The 12,597-nt window shown below is 38.4% G+C and overlaps 2 long non-coding RNA genes and 2 other non-coding genes across 6 annotated transcripts in view; 3 read left to right on the top strand and 1 right to left on the bottom strand.

Moving 5' to 3' along the window:
* Nucleotides 1-6,293, top strand: part of LOC139959690 (uncharacterized) — a 70,747-nt gene extending 64,454 nt beyond the window's left edge. For both annotated transcript variants that reach the window (XR_011790208.1, XR_011790207.1), the window contains exon 4: nt 6,017-6,293. This is a non-coding gene — a long non-coding RNA (uncharacterized lncRNA). The remainder of the gene's footprint in view (nt 1-6,016) is intronic.
* Nucleotides 987-5,646, bottom strand: LOC139960402 (uncharacterized). Of its 2 annotated transcripts, XR_011790504.1 has the most exons (3): nt 5,059-5,646; nt 3,154-3,374; nt 987-2,430 (listed from the first exon to the last, which is right to left on the bottom strand). It is a non-coding gene; the product is annotated as an uncharacterized lncRNA (long non-coding RNA). The 2 variants fall into 2 exon arrangements; XR_011790503.1 differs by having other exon boundaries at nt 3,154-5,646.
* A 3,964-nt stretch (nt 6,294-10,257) lies between the features above and the next one.
* Trnag-ucc (transfer RNA glycine (anticodon UCC)) lies at nt 10,258-10,329 on the top strand. The gene has a single exon. It is a non-coding gene; the product is annotated as a tRNA-Gly (tRNA).
* Nucleotides 10,330-12,499: 2,170 nt separating this feature from the next.
* Nucleotides 12,500-12,571, top strand: Trnag-ucc (transfer RNA glycine (anticodon UCC)). Its single transcript has one exon. It is a non-coding gene; the product is annotated as a tRNA-Gly (tRNA).
* Nucleotides 12,572-12,597: the final 26 nt, after the last annotated feature.

The following is a 12,597-nucleotide window of genomic DNA, read 5'->3' as shown; positions in this document are numbered from 1 at the left end:
CTGGTCCGGGAACCACTGATAGTACCACTGAGAGTACCAATGGAAATACTGGTGAGGGTAACGGATGACGGTACTGGATGACGATAGCAGGGACCGGGATGACGCATTTTTGTAAAGAATTGATGGGATTTTTTATAGCTTGGGGAGATTTTGGCTTGGGTGGATTTTGTCTTAGGGGGATTTTGTCCAGGGGGATTTTGGCTCTGGGGGATTTTGTCCTAGGGGGACTTTGTCCGGGGGGATTTTGTACTGTCACCCTATTTAGGTATTAGTATTGGACCAAAAACAGTATTAATGTCGGCACGAAACAAACGTTAAAGAAAGCTCAAATGTTGTTTGTCCATCTCTAACATCCCTGGTGGAACCATGGAAATATTTGAAAATTGTCAGCACTGTGGCAAGTCCCCAGACATTTTGATATGTTACCTTTATAGTTAACAAATTGGGTAAAGCCTGTTCAGGGAATGATGATAAGCAGCCCCTCCACTTTTATGTTTTTGACAAAATACTATACACTCAAAGCCAGATTTTTAAAGCAAAAAAATTATGGCTCAGGAACTAATGGTATACTGGCAGTTTTGAACTAAAATTGACAGTGAATAATACATGAATTGCATCAGAACATAATTTAAGTATATGTATAAATGAATGCGCAGTTGCAACTGTTCACTGTATGTTTATTTTTTTCACTCCTCCGAGGAATACTGCTACAAACAGTCAAACAACAAACAATTTTCAATTGATCAGGAATACATCAGAAAGTGTCCCTTTCTGTACACTACTGTAGAGTATACTGTGTTGCTGACTCAAAACGTAAACAGAGATAGAGGCAGTGAATTTGATTGCTTAAAATTCATCAAAAATTGTTGAAGATTTGTTTTTTTTTAAACTTCTACCCAGAAATCTGGCTTATTACCAAACACATACAGTAGTGGAGATTAGCATGATATTAAAAGACGAGACACAATAAAAATTGTACAATCATATTCAAGCAGTTGATTGTATTTTCAATCCCAGTTTATATTTTCCACAAGATTTATTTCACATAAACCAGGATACTTGCACTATTTCATGACCTCAATTTACTGACCTCTCTCATACATGAGAAACATTTTGGGAACTAACTTATACCTCAAGTATTTATCTAGACTTACCAGTATAGGCTGTATCTAATACCGTAACCAATGCAAATTACCACAATATCATGGAGTTTCCATGCTTGGAGGGACAAAATTATACACAACACCCCTGGATTGCACAATTTCATACCTATAGTTACAAATGTTGTGGTTTTACAGTATGTTTCATTGGGCTGCACTAGGTTTCCATGACATTGGTGCTAGTTGCATGTGCCTTTGCTGTATTCACTCCCCTCAATTTTGAGGGGAAAAAATTTAATTTTGTTAAAAGAATAAACTGGTTCTTGGTGTAATAAAAGACCAAAAGCTTTCAGTAATTAAGTCAGGCCTAACATTGTAAACTTTTCCCATAGCATAACCCCTGAACCCCACTTGTAGAATTGTGAAAGTGTGGTTCAGAAACAATGCAGTGTACCCCTGGAGATTTTGTGGGATAAAAGTTTGAAAGATTTTTAAAATAGTAATCTGCTGAACAAATACCCTTAGTCCTGCACAAGTATCTGTGTGGTGGTTGTTTAAAATTACTGTACTATGGCTTGCTGATCTTGCTTGGAATACAAAATTAAAACATCTTAAAACATGAGAAATGCATTTAAGAACAGTTAAAGCAAGGTAAGGCAGCAAAATATCCAGTAACCTCAACACTTAAGCATCAGGACCACTTCAGTTTTATAACAAGTTCCATGTTCTTGACAAGCAGCTGCAAATGTTCCCTAATACTTACAAAAACTTGTAGTGCCACAATGTCACCAAACTAAAATATTTCAAGAAGTACATTGCAAAAGAATGAGTCCATTTACACAGTTAAATATGTAGAAGACTTCCCATGAAGACTGGTCTGCATTCTCTTGGTTCTGTCTGCTTGAAGCTTATAATATTAATTTCCTCTATCTTTTATATGGTGTAACAGTGTAACATATCCTGGAACTAGTTAGTTTTCTGTTACTGCTCTGCATTTATGTGAAGCATACATTACTGTGCCAATCCAACAACTACTCCCAGCAACTTCCTAACTCCATTGAAAGATGTGCTGTGTCCCAGAGGATATACATGAGATGTGTGAATCTACTTCGCGATTTACAGGACATACTTTTGCTTTGCTTGGCATCGGCTTCTATGCAAGCTTTTAATTGATAAGCCCAACAAGGAGCTACTGTATACCACTATGTACAGCATGATGAAAAGCTTGGTTGATGATTGTATTCACCCCACTGTAAACTGTGTGATAATCTTGCCTGGCATTTCTAATTAGAGCATATCCTTTGCTGTATTAGCCTGTAGATCTATCCATCTGTTGGTACAAAAAGAAAAGCTTTCTCTTAAAGATATGCTGATTTGGTCCCAATTATAGCACGCGCAATATAGCTTGGAATGTTTTGCGATTACCGATTAGACCTCACATGACCTCACACTCTACAAATGATGAAAACAATGAACTGCTTTACAAAACTAAATCTCCTGTAATTCAGCCAATATTTTAATCATCTCACAACCTTTCATATATACTATTTTCACTGTAAATTTTAATTCGTTTATCCATCCCATTTTGTTCCCATTAATTCTTGATTCATCTTGCCTTGTATACAACATTACACATTTTATTTATGCAGCCATGCATTCAATTGGAGCTGAAACAGCTCCCTACCATAGCAAGTGCTTTTAAAAGTTGCAAGTCATTCAAGCTTTACCAATTGTAAAGATTTCAAAATTTAAATATACATGTATGTACATTTTATGTGGACCTAGCCTGACAATTTGGTGTTGTCTTGCATTGACCTTTAAGATTAAAAACCAGAGAGTGGATATAGCTCTAGTGTAGTTAAATACTATGGACATAGAGGAAAAGATACCACCACATTAACCAGATATACAAAAGTTTTCATCCCTTCTGATTGTTTCTTTCTTCATTCCATAACTTTGGAATAAATTACCTCAGTTGTTACTCGTATTTGAGATAATAGAGTCCTATGGAATCAAGTTTATGCGATGTCAAACCTACAGAATATTAACTTACTTTTTGGTTAATTCAGAAAATATCTTCCATTTTGCTGTCAATGATGCAGTAGGTCACCCCATCAGTTTGTCCCAGACGGCATCTGTGCTCTAGCTATGATTGCTACCGTTCCAACATTGACTTTTTCACTGCATGGCAGCTTCATCGTACAGTGTTATTCCTTTGGATAGTGGGATGTTGTCATTCATCTTGAGATTGAGAATGTTGATCATCAAATTTGTCTGAGAAAACATTAACAGTGCCAATCAAATAAATATCAAATGGTCAGAGTGTAGATGTGCATTATTTCAATTTTTATTGTACACTTCTCTCCAATATATTTTGGGCAATACAGAGCTCAGATCTTTAACACTGAATATTGCACATTTAGTCAACTTGGTATTACTTTTGGATCTAAATAGACTTAACAAAATGACTTACAGTATATGCAAGGGAAGGGATAGAAGGCTTTATCAAATTTTTGTGTTATATAGATTTTTGGAGGATGTTAACTTTTAATTAGGTGCACTCAGCTTTTGTAATAGTTACATTATGGAAATGTACTGACTCAATAACCTTTTGGATGCATGGCATTGTTATTTTGTACAAATTTTGGCTAGTTATAAATAAGACACTTGAAACACAATGCATCACTTGAGAGACTTAGATTAAAGGTATTCTGCATTGGCCCAAATTTGATGCTGGATTTTCTAGTGATATATCCTTTAACTGTTTTTATTGATACCCTCACTGGGATATTCAGACATCTTACAGTACAGTGGTGTTTAGAATGTCTGAGAATATTTTGGAGAGTAAAGACTTCCAAGAACCTTTTGAAAAGTTCTAACAATTATAGCATCTCTTATTCAATACAGGCTACTTGTAAGTTACATTTGCATGGTGACTTCAGTCTCTAATAATCTAGGCATAGCTACTGTACAGTATAGTAAAGGCTTCATAATTGACGCACCTCCGTAATTGACGCACCTTAAATTATTACTAGCAACGATGCAGCAGGCCACCTAAACTTTTTTGCAGTCAAACAGAATTACATATTTCATGAGTTTGAATCCATTTGAGGTATTTGCTGACCAAATTGTGGTATTTTTTAAGCTTTTAACACCCTCCCCCCAGTTTTGCACGTTTTTTGGCCATTTGGAAATCTTACACCCTTAAAATACCCAACATTACCTCAATATGAAAACACTACTCTCTGGGACATGACCTGTCAAAGCTTAGTGGCTCAGAGCATAGCAAACAGCATCTAAAGTCAATGGATGTATACTAAGGCCTACACTACAGTTAGCTTATCGACGAATGTGTCAATTTAGGGGTATGAAAGAACTTGACACGGCAGACATTTTGTGGTCAAATTCTGCTCAATTGTACGGTGCATAAGCACAGAACCTTAAATATTTTGAGATCAGAACATTTCTGAGGAACTACACATATGAAAAACACATACAGTTGAGTAATTTGGATTTTTCATTGATAGATATCATTGATCAAATCCTTAAGTGCGTCAATTATAAGCCCACCATGCTACAGTATTTGGTCATGATTAGGGCAATGTACAGTAACATAATTGTCCAGCAAAATCTAAGGCCATATATGATACATACATGCACAGTAGGCTAAGAAGTTACGCTGACCTACTTGAAATCTAATTTCTCTGGCAGTTGGTATTAATTTGTAGCTCAAACTACAGACCAGTTTACCCTTGACCCAATGCTAAGGTATTGTTAGGACTTGGACTATGGCCCTAGGCTACAGCCGAACGTAGGCTAGGCCTTACAAGTTTTAGGCTACAAGCTAGACTATTGAAATATGGGTATGAACAAATAACGTGAAGGTGTATGCAACAACGTTATAATATCAACGTTATTAATATCACCAAACTTTATTGACTAATCTCATGGACCTTACCTGAAGTTGTTGGTGAGACGTTTTCGTGTTAACGGTACTTTTTTAAGAAAAAGTCAACAAGGAAAGAACCTGGGCACGAAAACCAAACTACCCGGCGAACGACTGACCCGATCTCAAGCCCAGTGCCCTTGCATCGAGAGGGAACAGATACTACACATCATCTAATATTAGCCGAAACTGTTATTGGGTTGCAAGCAATGCAGCCTACGGGTATGCGTTAGCCCTGGCGTATACAGTGTACACAGTGTAGAACGTATACACTGAATACAGGCTACTGCCGCTGTCAAGAAAACTACGGATGCCTGTACGTCAGGTCAACTTATATACCAACTGGGGGATATACTTTGAGAGCAAGACTTAGGTTTACCGTAAGGGTTTGACCAATTGGATTTTTCCTTGCCAAATGACCCAAAAAGTAGGTAGCAACTTATAACGACTGATATGCAGTCCTAGTACCATAAGGTATACTGATGTAAAATTTCAAGTTGATCCAATCATTTCACCTCAGGTAAACCTAAGCACCAACTTGGAGAAGTAAACGTAAATACCAATCCAGTGCTATATATATATATATATATATATATATATATATATATATATATATATATATATATATATATATATATATATATATATATATATATATATATATATATATATATATATATATAACACATAGCGCGCCATAACTCCTGAAATCGACATGTCGAATTAAATTGACATGTCACATATGTTAGTTTCTCGCACGTTCATTGGACAAAATAGTCAATATGTACGAGAAAATGGACATTTGACGATTCCTCCCAAATTACAGTTTCCTTTTTACGCATTGGCTCATTCACATTCTAGGATTCTGATTGGAAGAAATCAGCATGTGTCGAATTAAATTGACAGCAGTTTCTCTGACACTATACCTACAACATTAGCAGCGATTTTTTTCTTCTCATTATCTTTGCAGAAAAGTAGGTGAGGATGATACTACTAGACAACAGAAAACGACTCGACTTCAGGGTTGCCAGTTTATCTGTGGCAGCAACCGGCCAAATATGAAATTTGCTATATTTTATGACAATTGCCCCATTAAATGGGTACGAATTATGTGGTTTTGCAACTCGTTGCGGCTTGGAATCATATCCCCTCAGTAATTTAATTTCACAAAGGATTATCATAACGAAGAATAATATGTTAATACGATTCATAGGAACCGAATTATAAACGGTGCAGACACAATACCATTGTCATTCTTGTGTGTTTTTCCAAGGGCAACGTAACTTTCTAAGAATAATGGAAGTTGTGATAATCGAAGCTGTCCAGGTGTATACCTTTACCGTAAAAATCACGGGTCTCCACCAGACGATTGGCTTCCGTATCACCCGTCAGCACCCAGGGGGTCTGAGAGATCGCCACTGCACGGGTATTGTATGACGTGAATAAAACCATTTCGTCAAGCTCTGGAATCGGAGTTTGTCGTGTGGTAGTTTCCATGACAGCGTATTGTTACTGAGAGCGTAATGTATAAAAACAAGATTCAACCAGCTACTGTTGAAAAATATTAATAACAGGGAGTTGCTCCCTGTTTGTAACACTAGCCATCGTTGAAACGTACGTAAGTGACGACACGGGGACGATATCTTACTACTTTTAGGTACGATGTTGATACTGTAACAGGTTATTGTTATTGATTTAGGCATAACCAAGTTGCAATGTAGCTTATCGTTTATCATATCAATTGGCAAGGACGTGGGTAACGTCTTTCTTGGGCAATCCTACATCTCAAAGTTCTATTCTATAGTCCGGGTTTGAAACTTTACCTTGGGTGGGCGGGCGGGGCGGGGTGGGATGGGGAGGGAAGGGGAAGTGTGTTAAGATCATCAGATAGGGCATGATATACTCATTCAAGCGTCCCATATATGCACGTCACTTGAACTTGACAAAACTATATGCAAGTGCTGCTGAAGAAATTAAATAAGTTACTCAGTAAGTGCCTCGGCCGGGAATTGAACCCGAACCTATTGCTTGGAGGCAACAATGCTAACCATTACACCACCGCCGCTGTTATTATCAGTTTCAGTGCAGTCGTCTTTAACAACATTTTTCTCCGAACACTGAAAATAAATGTCCTTATAATGTGTTTAGAAATCAAAAAGTTTTTCGGGGAGTGCGTCGGCCAGGAATCGAATCTGGATCTATTGCTTGGAAGGCAACAATGCTAACCGTTACACCACCGACGCTGTTATAATCAGATACTGTGCAGTCGTCTTTATAAACATGGGACAAAATACAAGCACAGAATGCAGATAGGTTAATGAGCAGGGAAACACAAAAGAGGTTGATGTAAGAGGATTAGTTGACAAAGGGTGGAGAGAAGAAAGAAAAGAAACCACCATGGGAAGAGAATAGGTAGGAGATCAATTGTAGAAGGTCACAAAGAGAGGATTAAGGGAAGATGGTAGGGAATAACCTGCAGAAGGACAAAGACAGGAAAGTGTCACGTGTGGAGAAAAGAGGTGGAAGAGGGCCAGAGGAGAGGGGTGCAGATGGGAACAAGGGGAGATGGAGGGGGAGGGGAAGTCGTACTAGGTCAGGACGGCTACCTAAGAATTCAATCCCCTGTAGGGACATGTCATTAATGGTATGGTTGGGAAGGTTAATGTGTTCTCCAACCGGGGTCTCAGTTTTAATGGTGTTGACTGTGGATGATCTGTGATCAAGAACCGCTTCTTGTGGGGGGGGGGGGTGGGGGGGGGGTTGGTTAAACCAACATACTGGATGCCGCAAACTCTACAAGAGATCAGATATATGACATTGGAGGTTGTGCAAGTGATGTGACCCTTAGCCTTGTGTGTGAGTTGGATGCTGTGGCTGGTAATGGAATTGGTTTCAACAATGTGGTGGCTGCAGAATAAAGTCGTTTATAACAACATTTTCTCCGAACACCGAAAATAAATGTCTTTTCAAGTTGTTAAATATCAAGGAGCCATTTTTTAAATTATAATCCTTTCATTAAAACCAATGTCAGTAATTCTTAGTTAAGCCGCCCTTTTTGTGATGGCGAAATTATCTATCTCAGTGATATGATGTATGAACTGCTCCCAAAAAAGACTGTCAAAAGAATCGGTTTTAGAATGATGATGATACTTGCCAACCCAAACTCTAACATGTATAATGGTAACCTCAAAGAGGTTATATGAAATAATGGAAGCCCTTCCAACTTGGATTGGCTAATAAACAATGTTTGCTTCCGACATTGTTATCGACCATCATATGATCACGATGTCCCGATCCTACGACATTATTGTTGACGTATTGAAGTAAAGTGTCTCACTGCTAAGAAAGCCACCTCCCTCTTACGTCATATTAGTGTCAAGCGACCCAAAGAGGGAATCGTTCTGGTCCAGTAAGTTTTCAGGTCTGATCTTTTTTCAAGAGGTGGATTGTCTGGAATACAAGGCTCTCTCTGTTAGAAAAAAAACCCGTTTACCTACAATTGTTGAAGAAAATATTTATATAATTCATTAAAGAGGAAATTTAAACTATATCATATCATCAGCTCCAGAGGGAACATTTACAAGTTTTGGAACATCTTTGTAGACGCCAATGTGATCAATTGTGAAGATGAAGTAAGTTATAAGTTTATCTTTGACTGTAACGAGTTTTCACACGCCATGTTGTATGACAATAAAGTTATTGAATGAAGTTAACTATATTTTACATGAGAAAGTGAATGATACTGTCTAGTAAGTGCTCATTATTTTAATACTTATTATTTCCTTTGTTCTTGTTCTCTTAACCGTCCATTCTACATATCTGTAAATATACTGATATATGGCGAACCAGTGCTTTTACTATCAAATAAAAGAGTGAGAGATATAGAGATAGAGAGAGAAAATCATTGTTGCCTTTCAGACCATAGTTTTGGTTCAATTCCCGGTCGATGCATTTTCTGCCTAGCGTCTTGATTTTTATACAACTTGGACGACATGTACTTCCGGTGTTTCGAGACAAAATGTTGGGAAAATGACAGTGCACAAAGTAAAAATAACAGCATCGTTAGTGCAATTGCTAACATCCAAGGGCGTAGGAACCGGGGGGCTGGGGTGGCGCCAGCCCCCCCAGTGAAAAATGTGGAGGGGCGGAAGTATCATTCCGCCCCCCCCCCCGGTTCGCAAGTCAGAAAACCCCTTTTTCATTTCCAAATGAGAAAAAAAATCTCATTTGGAGCACCAAATTGCATCTAAGGCCAGGTGAAAATACAAAACTAAGTTTACAAAATGCAGTGAGTGTTGAAGTGTGCTATATTGCACCAAATTGCATCTGAGGCCACCTGGAAATGCAAACAATTCCAAAGGGGAGGGGGACACCCCCTCCCCTTAGACCCCTCCCCCAGGCCGGCCATCAGTCTTCAGCCCCCCACTCAAAAGTACCTTCCTACGCCACTGCTAACATCGTTGCCCATCCAAGAAGCAGTAGCTTCAATTTCCGGCCTACGCAATAGGTAAAATAGTTCCCTCCTCTCCGGCCCTGAAAAATAAAATTTAGACGTCTTTGGTGCAGCATCCTGAGACTACTAAGGCTATAGTTTTGTCACTGATGAAATAATTAGGTCTAAAAATTTCAATAGAATGATGAAAGAAAATAGTTCTATAAGGTTTAGCTACTTTGGGCTTTAGTCTGAGGTTGAAGCAAAGGGATAACTCCGTGCCCTGCTCAGTCCCCTCTCCACCGCCATAACATGGCGCGTAAGGTTCGATATTAAAATGTTAGAGCAATGTACAGTACAGGTCAAATTATTTTAAAACTATAAAATAATTTGTTATTAAAGTGATTAAAACTACTATTTAAAGGTATTAATTACTTAGGTCTACTTAGTTGCTCATTTACCTTCACTGGGTAACCAAATCTATGAGCCTGGGGTGACGTATATCACCCTTATTTCTTCTTTTGAGTAATACTCATGTGTGTTTGGAAAAAAAAAAAAAAACTCCACTATACAGCTGGTGAAAATGTTAATTCATACGTTGTAATGGGAAGTCATATATACAACAGTGAAAGCGAACTGAATAACAACACCTGTTATAGCTGATATGGTGACCTCACTACACATACTTGAAAGTGATAAGGACTTTGGATCTTGAGTTACACAGAAGTAAGCGTGATCCCTACGATTTAAATTGTATATTCGTATCTAAAATATATCCCGCGTTGGTGGTGTAGTGGTTAGCATTGATGCCTTCCAAGCATTAGGCCTGGGTTCAATTCCCGGCCAACGCAGATCTCTTTTTTTTTTGTTTTTCTTCGCCCGTTGTTTTTAAGATTAAGTTCGTTTGGTACACAATTTTTTAAATTTTGATAACAATTTTAGGCTTCATGCAATGTTGCAAGTACAGAAGACAGAATACCGAATTGCTAGATTTTAAGTTTTACAATTTTGTAAAGAACTTGGATTAATTATATTCCGAGATGACCAATTACAAGATGATCAATCACATGATTTAACAATCGTGTATACAATCCCGTCTTGAAAAGAGTCCCGCCGCACAGAACCGTATATATATATTATAACCGCGTCACGCATCGATGTACTATTAGTTCGACCAAGCAATGCATCTAGTAGGCTATAAAACATGATGATAAACTGTTATGTTTTAAGTGATATAATGTCATAGTCCAACAAACCTGGCTGATAAGTCATCGCCTATTGTGCTGGAGGGGGGGGGGGGGGAGGGGGGGGGGGATATTTTATAAATATACCGATGCATAATGGCCGGCATCTCTGTTACTAAAATTGACGATCAAATGTTCTGGCCGGCCTCGCATAAATGTTTTCCATGGTATTTGACTATTGTACATGACGATGCATTTTCTTTGAAGACGATATTGAAAAGTGACCATGCATTATAACTGCGCAAAATTGTTCCGTTCTTTCTTGATAAGGGATGACATCTTTGATGCAACCGTACATAGTTGTCAGAACATTTCTTACATTTTATGACATTTCTAAAGACATTTTGCAAACTAAGATCATATATCATTTGTTCTGTTGTTCAATGAAACAATATATGCTTGAGTACCAGTTTTTCAAGAGCACCTATACCGCCTGGTGCAGGGACCGTCAAGCTGACACTAGTGGAGAAAGCCTTCTGTATGGGGCCCATGGGTCGATGCTCTCGAGGCGATATGCCCCTGTGTGAGAGTTTAGTTTGTACGTCTCAGGGCATCAATTTCTATCACGTTATTTATATTGCTTCCAATAAGCATATATCTCAACGCTATATCTGTTCAAATGTTTCGCAACCACTTTGACAGATAAATATTCAGTGCTTAAAGTGAAGGCCTCTTGGATCGAGAAAACAAATGTGATGCAGATGACCAGACACGTATCAAAAGCTTACAATGCTCCTACTTCCTACCCCTCATATCCTTTCTCCTTCATCAACTCATTCACTCATTCCCCTTCCATGACACCCCCCTCCCCTTCTTCGTAGCCTCCTTTCGTCTCCCCTCCCTCCGCCATGGAAATACCTTTTTGAGCAAAATAAAGAGTCAGATCTTACCACATATCCAAGATGAATAACATATAATTTTTGTTTATGTTTCGTCATCAATCATGTTGGCTGCCATTGTCAACGTAATCAAATTCTTTCATATTGCTGAAGTGCTATCGACAGAGCGACCACTCTATTTGAATAACAAAGCAAATATATTGAATATTTTTGAAAGGTCTTTAGAATAACATTTCCCCTTAATTCTTTTTCTTAGGGACAATAAAGTGAAGAGAACTGTAGCGCCGCTACGTGGTACCCGACAAGTTCAGTTTTAAGCTGCCTTGCTCAAGCTCTATACCAAAACGTCGATATGTCACACCTACCAAAGAATTACTATAGGGTGTGCTGTAGGTCTACGCAAGAAAAATATAATGTTTTCCATAACAATAGACATTTCTGAGCAACCCAAATGCAGCTATACTATACCCCAACAATTATTCTGGCCTGTAGGACGAGCAAAATTAATACTACAAGTAGAATTCCTCTAATTGCTATGACACGTGTACAAGCTTAGCGACAGGCGCAACTGACTGTACGAGTACTCCGATTGTACCACATACAAGCCCAACTAACCGTATATTATATGATTTGTCTCCTCCTGTATTCACATGAAAGGACACTGGGAGATATTTTAAACTTGACATTAACTTAGTTTTCTTCATCGAAAGCAGGTGCAGTTGTTTGGTCTCTTGGAAAGTTGAACCGAGTGCTTCGTGACTTAAAGCAGGTGGCGTCATGTTAGTCGGTGATAAGGGTATTCGCTTTACCGCGTGTTTAATCAATTGCAAACGATTTCATGGCAGAACCTGGCGTGACCTTTGTATAGGAAAGTATTTTCTACGGCGAGGGAATGATTTGAAAATTAAAACAAGTGTTCTTCGATGTGGTTATAAGGAGCGTTGGTGGTGTAGTGGTTAGCATTGATGCCTTCCAAGCATTAGGCCCGGGTTCAATTCCCGGCCAACGCACATGTCTTTTTTATTATGAAATTATA

This window comes from Apostichopus japonicus, chromosome 19, assembly GCF_037975245.1.
Source record: "Apostichopus japonicus isolate 1M-3 chromosome 19, ASM3797524v1, whole genome shotgun sequence".
Classification (NCBI taxonomy): Eukaryota; Metazoa; Echinodermata; class Holothuroidea; order Aspidochirotida; family Stichopodidae; genus Apostichopus; species Apostichopus japonicus.
Note: the sequence above shows the minus strand (reverse complement) of the source record. Positions and strands in the feature narration are given on the sequence as shown.